Raw genomic sequence first — 14,151 nt, 5'->3', positions numbered from 1 at the left:
CCCAGGGAGTGGATTGAGTAGCTGGGTTGTACTGGATGCAAAGGATCAGGGAGAGTAAAGGTAAGCCTCGGAGCCCCAGAAAGAGTCTGTCAGCCCCAGAAAGAGGCTGGAGGGTGTTGCAGGACCAGGGAAACAGAGAGAAGTGAGGGCGGGTTCGGGTCCAGAGGCAGTGCTCCTGGGGCCCAAGGAAGGCACCAAGCCAGTCAGGGTGAAAAGGGTCAGGAATCAGCAGTGGCTCCCCAGGTGTCTGGGGCCCCAAGACTAGGAATGGCACAGGGCCCAAGCTAGGAGTAGAGAACAGCCGGGGAGATGGAAGGGTGAACGTGGCTGGGGGAGTTAATGCATGAAGGGCTGCACGATAGAGTTACCCCAAGAGAGGCCTGAGGGCAGGAGAGCGGGCCAGGAGAATTAGCCGGTGGTGCAGGTCTGGGGAAGCATGGTGAGGTGAGGGAAGGGCCAGGTCCCACTGAAGCAGTGCTCCTGGAGCCCAAGGAAGGCACCAAGCTGGCCTGGGGGAAAAGGATCATGAAGCAGCACCGGTTCCCCAGTTGTCTGGGGACCCAAGACCAGGAATGGCACAGGGCACAAACCAGGAGTAGAGAACAGCGGGAGAGATGGAAGGGCTAATGAGGCCAGGGGGAGTCAAGGCGCGGGGAGCTCCACGATGGACCCACCCTGAGAGGCCCGAGGATAGGGGAGCAGGCCAGCAGAGTTAGCCAGTGGTCGAAATGTTCTGAACTTTTATAAACTTAAGACAAATTTCTCATCAAAGCAACATTTACATTTTTATTTCTATTGTTATTATTATTATTATTGCATATGTGTGTGAGGGTGTACATGCCACAGTGTGTGTGTGGAGGTCAGAGGACAACTTTGTGGAGTCAGTTCTCTCCTTCCACCTTTATGTTAGTTCCCAGAAAATGAACTCGTCATCAGACTTGCAAGAACCTTTACAATGGAGCCATCTTGCTGGCTTCTAGAGTAAAAAAAAAAAATTTTTATAAAATGAAAATGTTCAGGTGCTTATTGATGACATTCATAGCCTTTGGTGGAAGCTAACAATTTGTTTGTACATTTCAAAATAATTTGCTTAATAGTCACAAGGATGGAGGGATGCTGCATCAAACACAGAAGTGGGTCATGAAGGGAGCTAAAGAAAGCCCAAGGTAGGGCCTGGAGAGATGGCTCAGTGGTTAAAAGCTCTGGTTGTTCTTTCAGGCGATCCAGACTCAAATCCCAGCACCCACTTGTTTGCTAACAACCATCCACAACTCCAGTTCCAGGAAATATGACACCATCTTCTGACCTCCCTGGGCATTGCATAACACAGATGCACTTATACACATGCAGGCAATATACTTGTACACATAAAATACAAACAAATAAATAAAAATAAAAAGAAAAGAAAACCCAAGGTAATTTGGCTCCAGACATTTAACATTTCATCTTTCTGTAGTCACAGAAGTTCTAATCAGCCTTTAACATAGGTGCTGCTTTGTTTCCTTTTTCTGGGAATTTCAGTTCATAGTTCCTCCTGTTGACCAAGCATTACACGTGGGGAGACCAAATACGATTTTATATACCATTCTGTTAGAAAGGCTCAATCCTAGGGTCTGGTACAGATGAGGCTGAGTAGGCAGAAAAGTAGTTTACATGGGAGATAAAGAGTTGGTAAAACCTTTAAGGAAGAGATTCCTTGATCATTTAAATTTTATCAGCTCTGATTTAGTTTTTACTATCTGTATTTGACATAATATTTACATGTGACATGGGGAATATTATAACTAAAATTAAAATAATCAAAATCACAATATGTCCTAAAAGCTGCAGATGAGGGAAATAGGCATTTTCACTAAAAAACTCATATTTTTTAAGAAGACTGACTGTGTTTCTCCCTGCTTTTACACTTAGCTGTACTTTATGGAATATTTTATTTGATGTTTGAAGCATTTACAGTAATTTATTATAGTTCAATTCTAGGTTTTCTTCTGACCAATTTGATTTTATGGTTATAACCTCATATGGAGTGGCAGGTTTCTATTTTAGGAAAGACTACTCATTTAATTATTCATTAATCATTTGTGATTAATAATTTCATCTATCCTGTTATTTTTGTACTATATTAGATTTCATTTGGGGAAGTAAATAGCGCATTAAGTTATAGAAGAAATCAGAAAATAATATGATATCACTTTAAATCCCATTTTAAGATTTTAATCCCAGTACTTGGGAGGCAGAGGCAGGCAGATCTCTGAGTTCGAGGCCAGCCTCGTCTCCATTAGTGAATCTAGGCCAGCTGTGGCTATAGGGAGACCATGTCTCAAAAAGACCAAAAAAAAAAGATTTTTAATTTTTAAATATTTTATTATTTTTACTTTTTGTGTATGAGTATATTGCCTGCATATATGTAAGTGCACCTGTGTTGTGCAATGCCTGCAGAGGTCAGAAGAGGGCATTGGGTTCCTCTGGAACTGGAGTTATGGATGGTTGTTAACTGCCATGTAGGTGCAAGGAATCAAACCCAAGTCCTGTAGAAGAGCAGCCAGTGCTCTTAACTCCTGAGCCACCTCTCCAGCCCTTTTTCTCATTTACAAAGCATTAGCAACAGAGATAGAAACAAGAAATGAGACTTGTTCATCCAGTGGATGAACTTGTAATGAAGGACATCTACAAATGCTTGATCACATAGGTCCTAACATATGTGACAGAATGTATGAGGTCTGGTGGTTGGGGCAAGGGGGACATGGATAGGGGAGGGGCTCTAAATTTAATTAAGAATTATTGTATGAAATGCACAAAAACTCAATAAAAACATTTTTAATTAAAGAAATGAGACATGAGAAATCAGGGCTACTTAAATTTTTGTGGACATAAACATGTTTTCTTCCTTATGTTATAGTCAGAAAAGGAGATGGGACTCTAATGAGAGTCATTTTATATTTTCCATTGCTAAAACATGAATGTTGTTAATTTTTATTAATCCTGGCTAACCTTAGTACTGGACATCTTAATGCGATTTAATCAAGAAATACATACTCTTAAGGTCTGAAACATTATGAATGTTGTTGTCATTGGCGATTGATGTATTTTGTATAATTTTGGTTAGAAGAGCTGACCTGCACTCATGAATTCACATTAACTGAAGTTACCTGCACAAGACCCACAAGACCTACAAGATGAACATTCCAACATGGATGGGGCAATAGCTTAAAAGGCCCACCCCTAGCTGAGGAGCTACGACAGTTGATCACTGCTAGGGGAGGGTAAATCAGTTTTTCTTTGGTGGTATAATCACTGGTAAGCTGACCATGCTCCAGTATATAACCCCACACCCATACTCATGCAAGTATTTGTCTTTGGCTAAAGATATTGAACAATTTTGTTCATTTAACCATTAATTAAGAGGACTGAAAATCATGAGAACAATAATAATTCTGCACAGCAGGCAGAATTTTACAAGTGGATTTAAACATTTGTCCACTACAGTATTAATGATTATTATATAATTAAATAAGAATGTATTAAGTGGAACAATGCCTTTAAATACCTTTGTTCTGACTGCTAAGGTACTAGCTATTCAGCAAAGAAATTTTCAAACCCATGGGAAGCCACACCAATTTAACAAATGCTTGTTCTCTAAGCCAGTTTTTCTGCATATTGTACTAATGTAACTTTCTTGGCAGAAGCAAAGATAGTCTAAGGAAGTACTCTGTGCTCCTCCCTTCAGTTGTTGGACTATGGATCTCAAGGACTTAGAGTTCCTCTAGAAGTTTCATATGGACAGAAGGAAGAGGCCTTCCCAGAGAAGAAACTTGTCTCCCAGTCCTGATAGCTTATCTTGCAGGAGATACTGGAGCAGAGAAGATGATGAATCAATGACAGGTAGGACCACACCTTGATTAGAACTGCACAGTTCTAATGGTGGTTTGAAAGAGAACTGTCCCCCATAGGCTCATGTATTGGAACACTGAGTTCCCAGTTGGTGGGGCTGTTTGGGAAGGTTATGGAACCTTCAGGGGGTGGAACCTTGTTGGAGGAAGCACATCACTGGGGTGGGGTTTGAGACTTTAAATCCTCTCCCCACTTCCAGTTCTCTCCATTTTATGTTTGCCTTTGAAGATGTGATCTCCCAGTTTCCTGCTTCAGCTGCTGGCTCCACGCCTTCCTCACCATTATGTACCCTCCCTTTGGAACCATAAGGCAAAATAAATTCAGTCTTCCATAAGTCACTTTTGGTGAAGGTGTTTTATTACAGCAACAAAAAGTAACCAATATAGTTACATATACCTCTTGTCTTCTACATAAATAACGTCATGTCAGGACTCCAGAGACAGGCCTCTAGTGATCACTGGACTTCTTGTTTTGTTCTTGTTTCCAATGTGGCCACATCCTTTCGTTGTTTCACGTTATTGCTTGTCTATTTAATTGATCTGTTGAGAAAAAGTGCCTGAGCCTAGCTTGTTAGGGCTTCAAAGCCCAGACTTTTAAATCTAACTACTTTAGTAACAATGAAAATCATTTTAAGGAAATTTCATTGTTGCAAACACAAAATCAGGTACCACCAAGGAATTGAATTTTGATCTTAGGAATTTTAATAATCTATATTTTAAGCCAAATTTGTCACATCCATGTCATTTTTCTTTAAATTTTAACTTTCAGAGCATTTTCATGGCACTTCAATCTAGTTTGTCTCATCTTTCTATGCCTGTTGGAACAGTCTTTTACCTTTAGGATAGGACTAAAATGTTTTTTCATTTAAAACAGTTCCTTTTTAAAATCTTTTTTAAACCCAAAATAATTCTAAAATAAAACAAAACAGGGTCTTACTCTGCAGCCCCAGCTGGCCTAGAACTCACTATGTAGGTCAGGCTGGCCATGATCTCAGAGAGATCCGCCTGTTTCTGCCTCCAGAGCACTTGGGATTAAAAGCTGATCACCATGCCCGGCAGGACTTAAGTCTTATTACAACATAAATTTAGAAATTGTTTAAAAGTATCTTCTCTTTTAGTCCTATAAGGCAACCAAAACCAGGATTAAAGTTTATTATTTCTGTCTCTGTCCTATTCTTATTTCCTTTATTTTGGGTCATCTATTTACCTTTGTTAATCATTTAATAATTATATACATAAATTATTTTGTCACTCTTTGAAGCTAAAGGCTTAGAGGCAAGTTACTGCCCCAAATATGCTGTAAAAGATAAATTATATTTAAAACATCTTTAAGATCATCTGTAAAATTTAAAATTCCTCTGTAAATCTTTAAACAGGCCAAACAGGGCTTAAAATAATCATTTTTTCACCTTAGTCCCAATTTCAAAAAGCATTTGTCTGTGTGTGGGTTTACGCATATGCCTTCAGTTCCTGCAGAGGCTAGAAGAGGGATTTGGATCTCCTGGAGCTGGAATTACAGACAGTTATGAAATACTCAATATGGGTGCTAGTAACTGAACCTGATTCTTCTGCAAGAATAGCAAGCACTCTTAAACACTGAACCAGCCCCTACTAAGAAATTTTTAGATTTGTGTCTTATCTAGACTTGGTCAAGAAAAGGACCTTGAAAAATCTGTTTTTCAAAAGAAGTAATAGTCAAAAATCATTCTAAAAATACTTATGGGGACACACACACACACACACACACGTTAGGCATTCTAAGGATAATAATTTTAGCATAAAATTTTTTAAAAATATAAAAATGGAAGACTGGAGAGATGGCTCAGGGATAAGAGTACTTGCTGCTCTTGCAGTGGAACTGGGTTCGATTTCCACATGGCAGTTCACAATCACGTGTAATTCTAGTTCTAAGGGATCTGATACCCTTTTCTGGCTTCCATGGGCACAGCATGGGCATGGTGCACATACGACATGCAGGCAAAATACTCATACACATAAAATTAAAGTAAGATTTTTAGGGCTGGAGAGATGGCTCAGCAGTTAAGAACACTGGCTGTTCTTGCAGAAGACCCAGGTTCGAATCCTAGCACCCACATTGTAGCTAACAAATGCATACACATAAAATAAAAATAATAAATAAAATATTTTTAAAAAATAAAGTAAGATTTTAAATGTAAAAACCAAATGGCCGCGGATTGATTTAAAAACATTTTAAATTTTTTGGATTTATTTTTATTTTATATGTGTGAGTGTTTTGCTTGCATGTATGTAAGTGAACCCATGTTGTGCAATGCCTGTGGAGGCCAGAAGAGGGTGTGGGATCCCCTGGAACTGGAGTTATACATGGCATGTAATTGCCATGTGGGTGTAGGGCACCAAACCTGGGTCTTCTACAAGAGCAGCCAGTGTTTTTAACCACTGAGTCATCATTGCTCCAGCCCTGTGGCCTCAGATATTGTTACTTAGTTATTATTAGGAATTTTAGGAGCAAATTGGGTTTTTCTTCAAGGTACTTTAGTAAAATTGACACAAAATTAATTACACGAAAATAATTATGAACATATTTACCACAATTACATTAAATCAGCATGCATTCTTAGTAAAAATGGAGTATTCACATCTCTATTTCTTTGAGATGTAAGAAAAACCAATTGAAAGTAAAAGTTATGAAGACCTAAGTTATTACTCTTCTTTGGATAACAGCTAAACAGCAAAAAAGGAATGTCTTTAGGTATGGAATTTTAAAACATGGTATGGGAATCTTTCCCCTCTAGTTTTGATTCTAAAATAAGCCATGGCAATCTTCTTTTAATACTAAAATTTATTCTCCTTTAGATATAAAAGCAAGAGTCAATGTCAGAGAAATATGAGTAGGAGTTGAGAAAAGTTGGATTCCTTAAAACTTATGTTTAGATACGACATAAACTTTAGAACTTTCTTACTATTTTTTGTTCATTCTGATGATCTCTTTTAAATTTCAATGTAATATATAAAACTCTTAGATACTATTTTTATTTATTCTTTGAAAATTTCATACATATGTACAATGCATCTTGATAATTTCTACTTCCACCCCTTCCAACTTCCCCCAGGATCCTCTCAACATATCTCACTCCCAATTTCATGTTCTCTTTTATTTATTTGTGTGTTTATTTTTATCTATTTTAAGTCCACTGAGTCAAATTAGTGCTGCCCATACTCATGTGGGTGTGGGGTTATCCACTTTGTGTGGACAATCCAGTGGCCATTGCCCTGAAGGAAAAGTGACTCTCCACCCCCCACCCCCCATAGCCATCAACTGCCAAGCACCTCTGCTAGGGATGAAGCCTCTTGAGACCCACCCTCATCCATGCTGGAATTTTTAATTGTCTTGATTTTGTGTAGGTGTCGTGCAAGTAACCACAGATGCTGTGAGTTCACATGTGTGGCCATCCTGTCATGTCCAGAGGACAGCATTTCATAGCACTTCTCTCCACCCTCCAGGTATGGCAGCCTGTGCCTGTGAACGCAGCACTAGGGGGTAGATTCCTGGAGCTTGTTGACCATGCAGCTTTGCCAAATGGATGAACTCCAGGATCATGAGAGACCTTATCTCAGCATACAGTGGAATAAAAAAGATTGCTCAGTGGGTAGAGATACCTACTGCCAAGCCTGTCAACCCAAGTTCTTTCCTCAGGACCCACAGGGTGGGAGGAGAGAATGGGCTCCAACAAGTTGCCCTCTAACCTACACACACACACACACACACACACACACACACACACACACACACACTTAAATAAAATAATGAATAAAAAGGTTAAAAAAAGTTTTAAAAAGCTGGGTGTGGTGGTACACACATTTAATGCCAACCTTCTGGAGGCAGAGGCAGGCAGATCTCTGTGAGTTAGGCCAGCCAGGGCTGCTTAGTGAGACTCTATCTCAAGAAATATAAAGCAAACAAACAAATAAACAAAAAAAGCTAGAGAGTCCCAGCTTAGCTCTTCTGGTTTCTGAGAGGGCTGTCTTCACCTCATTCCCACAGCCTGCTGTGCGAATACCTGCCTTGGAGTGTAAAGGAAGCCAGCTTTATTATCCTCACTCATGAACACAGGATTAATGTATGCATTAAGTGCAGAAGGATGTGTAAGAAGAAAGGGGACTGCAGTCTTAATGTTGCACCTAGCTATAAATGCTAGGCATGATGGGGTTAACGATCCTTCTCATTCTGGATTTTGGCATATATATGTATTTATTTATACATATAAACACATATATGTATTTATACACACAGGTATGTGTGTGCCTATAGATATAGATTTCTTTTTTTCTTTTTTCTTTGGTTGTCTCTCTGTAGTCCTGACTGGCCTAGAACTTGAATTCACAGAGATCCACTTACCTGTGCTTTACAAGTGCTGGGATCAAAGGCATGCACCACTACGATGTATTTTATTTTTACTATAATGATTAATAAGCCATCTCTATCCTTAAGAAAATAATAAAAATAAATAAAAATTTACAAAGGGAAGAAAAAGAAGGTGAAGAGTGATCAAGAAAGACAGCCACCATGGCCTCTAGCCTCTAACACACATCACACAATTGTGCACACACAGCTATATGAACACAGACACATATCACACACATACAAAAGAACTAAAAGTGGGTTGGGCATTCAGGAGGTAGGCACTGGTGGATCTCTGTGAGTTCAAGGTCAGCCTGGTCTACATAGTGAGCTCCAGGCCAGCTAGGGCTACAGAGAGACCCTGTCTTAAAAAAAAGAAAAAAGAACCAAAAGAAAAATTTAAAAAAAAAAGAGGGCTCGAAATGTAGCTCGGTGGTAGAGTGCTCACATATCATGCACAAGGCCCTAGGTTCAATACCTGTTACCGAAATAAAGGAAGATGCTGGTGATGGCAGAGTTGGATTTGAATGCAGGCAGCCTGTCTCTGACTATCTAGAAACACTATGAGCAACATGAGAGGAGTGAGGAGTAGGTTCAGATTCCCATGTCCTCAGACCAGGTGTATGGACAGGTGCAGAGGGAGAGGGACAGTGAGAGCTCAGCCAACAGATGGGTGAACTCGTTCATGCCAGGCATTTCCAGCCCTGGGTGGGTGATACTGACAAGGCAGAGGGACTCTACCTGTCCTGGCTCACAGGGATATATGGCCTGGCAAGTGTCTCCTTAAGTGTGCTTAGAGGTTCACTCCAATGTGAGCAGAACTTTCTCTACTTTTACCAGTTTCAACAAATCCTTATTCTCCCCCAAAAGATGGTGGTGTGAGGAAGCTGCAGGAGAACCAGTCTCACAATGCCAGAAGCCACCTGGATCACCTCAGTTTCCACTCCATCAAACAATATAGCAGTTTAGCACAAGCTTGGGCTAAGTAATGGCTGGGATATGAGGCATTTGAGTTCTAGAAAACCACCTTGCCTGAGATCCAGACCCAAAGCCTTCATGTGTTAGAGAATAGCCACCTTTCTGAAGAATGTAGCTGAGAGAGATATTGGCAATTTCCCATTTTCTGCCAGTTTCTGAATGGTGTCAGCCTCTGCCTTACAGTTCATGTATCTTTTTTCTGGAGTCAGGGTCTCTCATAGCCCAGGCTGGCCTAAAACTTGCTAGGTAGCTGAGGATGACCTGGAACTCTAGATCCTCCTATATTCACCTCCTGAGCACTGGGATTATGGACATGGCCCACATGTTGGTTTTATATGGTGCTGGAGATCAAACCCAGGCTTTGTGCATGCTAGACAAGCACTCTACCAATTGAGCTACATTCCCGATCCTTACATGCCTTTCTTTCTGCATCTGAGTGCCCCTACCCATGATTTCTTTCAGTCATCCTAGTTTTCTGGATGGATCCACAGCATACTTTCTGTAGTGCAGTGTCCTAGGCTGTCCCCTGGCAAGCAGCCTGTACAGGGTGGTACTGAGTCTTCTTAAAAAGAGATCTTTCTCTTAACAGATCCCTTGCTATACCAGCCAGTTTTGTGACTTCTTCCTAAATCACAGGCTGGGTTTTCTATTCTGCAGGTGTTCCTGGACTGCATGGTCCAGCACATCTGCATCCTGTAGGTATCTTCTGCCTGGTGCCAAAAGTTTCTTTCATTTGCTGCTGGGTCTTGCTGTGTAGCCTTGACTGTTCAAGAACTTGCAGCAATTCTCCTGCCTCAGCCTCCTAAGTGCTAGGTTTACAGGTGTGCATCATCACACCACACACACACAGTACAGGCTCAGGGAGTTTCTGGATTAGCATTTGCATTTTGTCTGCCTGGGTATCTTGTAGTGACTTCTTTGTTCTTGATCAAGGTGCCCTCTAGGCCTGGGATGGCTAACAGCACCAGATCCAGAATGCCTGTCTGGTAACACCTGAGGAGGCCTTGCTGGGTGCCTGTCCAGAACCCCTGGGTGAGGGGCAGCATTAACAGTGAAAGGTGCTGCCACAGACAGGGATGGAAGAGGACAAGACATAGCTTCTGCCAGGAAGTTGGGTTCTCTTAAGGCCGTAGGGCCTGCAGCCTTGTATTCTTTGGTCTGGGCTCACTGCTTACTGAGGTTTACCCCGGACATCTGAAATCTTGTCTAGATCACACGCCAGCTTTCTGGATCATGTCTGTGGTCCTATTTCTAGAACCTGTGCTGCATTATGGGTTTTCCAAACCCTCCTGGCTGATCTTCACTTGTCTAGTTGGCTCTCTGAAAGCCTGGTTTGCTCTAGCCTGACGGCTCCTTTGCCTCCCCAAGGGTATCCTCACCAGGGGTCCTGGCTCCAACTGCAGGGCCACATGCTGCAGGAGGGCCATGAGTGTTTTGAGTATAAAGTTAAGTGTAAATAGTTCTGGGTTGTGGGGGTTGTATACGGTTCCAAGGAAGATGATAGTTGATAGAGCTCCAGGCTCTGGAATTGGCTGTTTTGGTCCTCTGAGTTCGCCTCAAACTCATTCTCAAAATCCTCATCCTCCTCCGATGATACTGAGGGCACCAGGCTAGTCCCAGGAGGCCCTGGAGTATCCCCTCCTCTGGCAATTTCTTCTGTCTCCAGGACTCTGCAGGGCTGGTGTCCATGCAGGGAGGTGACTGGCTGGGTGCCCTAGGTGCTCCATGACCCCGTGCCCAGTGTCCCCGCTCTACTTCCTGGTTCTGAAGGGGCAGGAAAAAAATGGATATCTTAAAAAGCAGATGCTCTGGACAAAAAAAAAATGTATCCATAATTGTAATGTAAATGTAAACTATTAAGGGAGAAAATCAATCAGTGGTCCAACCCCATCTTTAAAGCCTAATAACCACAACAACGACCGGCACAACAAACTATATTGGTGCAGTACTGGCACTTTTATATAGGGGGTCATCAACAGCTATCTAATTGGACTTAAAGACTTCTCAATGGGAGGGAAATCATGTGTGGTACTGTAAATATAGTCAAATAGAAATGTTGGGAGTGTTCATAGATCCTAGAGAAAACCCTATCTCTGTCATATCCCAAGACAAATGTCAATCACAGCTTGCACGTGGTACTTTTTACATTCCCCAGCCCTACTCACCTGTGTTTCAAATATTATGATTATTGTGATTATAATATTGTCTTGTACAGTAAAAATACAGGAAATTGTAAAATGCATGCATACACAGCCATTGTACATATTTGAAATGCATTTATGTAGCACATTAAAAACAAAATCAAAACCAAAACCCATACTGGCATATAAAATTCCATTCTTGGTGTGATTCCAAAGGGTTTTAATGTATGGCTGTGTGGCATAAATGCATATTTCATGGGCAGTAAATGTACATCTATGCTATAATAAGCATTTGTATAATTGTTTACACATTTTCAGTCTGGTGAAGCATTTTACTGAAAGTGGAGTTTTCAGTCAAAATATCTAAATATTTCCAGTGTCGGTAGACGGGCCTTCTGTCACATGTAAACTTACTCTTCATCCAACAGGTTGTGAGTCCTTCTTCCCTCACGTGCTAACAACAGGAATTTCAATCTTTGCTAATATCCTAGGTTAAAAAAATCTCACTGAGCAAATTTCAGCCTTTTGTTTTTAAGATTATCTTTTACATTTTACAGTCCTTTAATATGCTTTATATTCTTTTTCTGTAAATTTTGTTTTATTTATGGTTTAGATGGATGGATGTGTTTGTGTGTAGAGGTGCATGTGTGTGGGTGGTGTGGGATGTGTGCATCTGTGTGTGCATGAAGACAGAGGTCAACTTCATATGCTATTCCTTAGGAACCATCTCGTCTACCTTGTCTTTTCAGACAGTGTCTTTCTCTAAGACCTGGGGCTGTCAGTCATGCTAGGCTGGCTGACCATTGAGGCCCAGGGATCCATCTCTGCCTCCCAGCACTGGGATTGCAAGCACGCACCTCCAGCCCCACTTTTTAAAAACAATTATTTTATTATTTTTATTTTATGTGAATGAGTGCATTGCTTGCATGTAGGTAAGTGCACCCTTTGTCCTGCAATGCTTGAGGACAGAAGAGGGCTTTACATTCCCCTGGAACTGGAGTTACACTGGTTGTTAGCTGCCATATGGGTGCTGGGAATTGAACCTAGGTCCTCAGCAAGAGCAGTCAGTGCTCTTAACCCCTGAGCCATCTTTCCAGTCCCCTGTTTTACTTTTTGAATGCTGGGGATTGAATTCAGTGAGGGACAAGCACTTTAGCAACTGAGCTAACACTGCGACCCCTTGATTTTTTATGAAAGCATTCATGTGGGGTAAATGTTTTCCTAATCAATTTTTTTGCCTTTAAAAATTGTTCAGAGCAGGGCTGGAGAGATTGCTCAGTGGTTAAGATCACTGGCCGCACTTGCAGAGGACCTGGATTTGAGTCCCAGCATCCACATGGTGGCTAACAACCATCCATAACTCCAGTTCCAGGGGATCTGACACCCTCTTCTGACGTCCGTTTGCACTGCATGACAGGGGTGCACTTACTTACATGCAGACAATACACTCAAACACAAAATAAAAATAAATCAAATGTTAAAAAATTGTTAAGAGCTTTTAATTTTATGTAACTAGTATGGTAATCTTGATCCATCATGGTTTTTGACTCTTGTACCTTGCTGAAAACACTCTCCCCATTATAAATAATATGCAAATACTCTCCAAGGTTTTTATAATTGACTTAAAGTTTTTAAATCTTTGATATAAATCATAATCTCATGCCATTTATTAAGTGAAATGTGACTATTTCATGTTATTCACCTAATTGGTTGGTCAGTGCTGTATTGACTTAATACATTTTTTAAAATTTTGTAAGAAATGTTTTATCAATTCCATTTTTATATAGAACACAAGGGAGAAATCTGGTCAATCAGTTCATGACTTTGACCATATGGAAAAGGACTTATCAAACTTCAAGTCTAAGAACATACACATGTTTCTTTTATCATGTCTACAGTAATTGGATATGCTTTTTCCACTTAAATGTTTTAAGAACCTCCACTTATGTTCACTGTTACCTTCTGTCCCAGTTCCAGTACACGACAGGGAGGAAGCAGGCTGCTTAAAACAAACCATCTAAGCCATTTTTTGTTGTCTCTTCTTTGTGGATGTGAGGGATCACACCACCCCCAACTAGGGCAGCCTTGATAAGTGAATCCAGTTCTTCATCACCCTGGACTGCAAGCTTCAAGTGGCTTTACTCTGAGATCCTTGGAGGCGTTACCTGCCGACTCCAGCACTTCAGCAGTGAGGTGCTCCAGAACTGCGGGACGGTACACGGCAGCAGTGGCACCCACCTGTCGGTGGATTGTGGTGTGGGTCTTCAAGTGCCTGTGGATGTGGCCCATGGGAAAATGTCGCCTAGCTCTGGCAATAAGACACCGCCTTAGCCTTGGCCTTCCCCCTTTGCCTCCAGCCATAGTCTCTGCTGTGCAACACCCACTGCTCCCTCCCTCCCTTCTCCACATGCTCACTGTGGCACTCAAACTCTCTCTCTCTCTCTCTCTCTCTCTCTCTCTCTCAGTAATACCAGGGCTGCAGCTTCTGCTACCGTCTGGTTTTAGGTCTGCCATTAATAGCAGTCAGCAAACGGAAGTACCGGTATGACCCAAGATAACCAATTGACAAGACGGAGTGCTTGTCTGGCCTCATTGTGTGAGGGCTTCAGCTCATGGTCATTTGGCATCATGAGCCCAAATCAAGCTTCCTTCTTCTGAAATTGCTTCTCTCAGGCATTTGCCATGGTGATAGGAAGTCATACTAGCACACATCATTACAAATTGTGCTTCATCACTTGAAATGCATAATTCTTTTTACATA

At 41.3% G+C, this 14,151-nt stretch overlaps 1 pseudogene; it reads right to left on the bottom strand.

Annotated features, from left to right (window-relative positions):
• Positions 1-13,393: 13,393 nt before the first annotated feature.
• On the bottom strand, positions 13,394-13,751 carry LOC103749332 (annotated as a pseudogene).
• Positions 13,752-14,151: the final 400 nt, after the last annotated feature.

Source organism: Nannospalax galili, unplaced genomic scaffold (assembly GCF_000622305.1).
Source record: "Nannospalax galili isolate Female #2095 unplaced genomic scaffold, S.galili_v1.0 scaffold546, whole genome shotgun sequence".
NCBI lineage: Eukaryota > Metazoa > Chordata > Mammalia > Rodentia > Spalacidae > Nannospalax > Nannospalax galili.
This window is presented reverse-complemented; position numbering and strand designations above follow the sequence as displayed.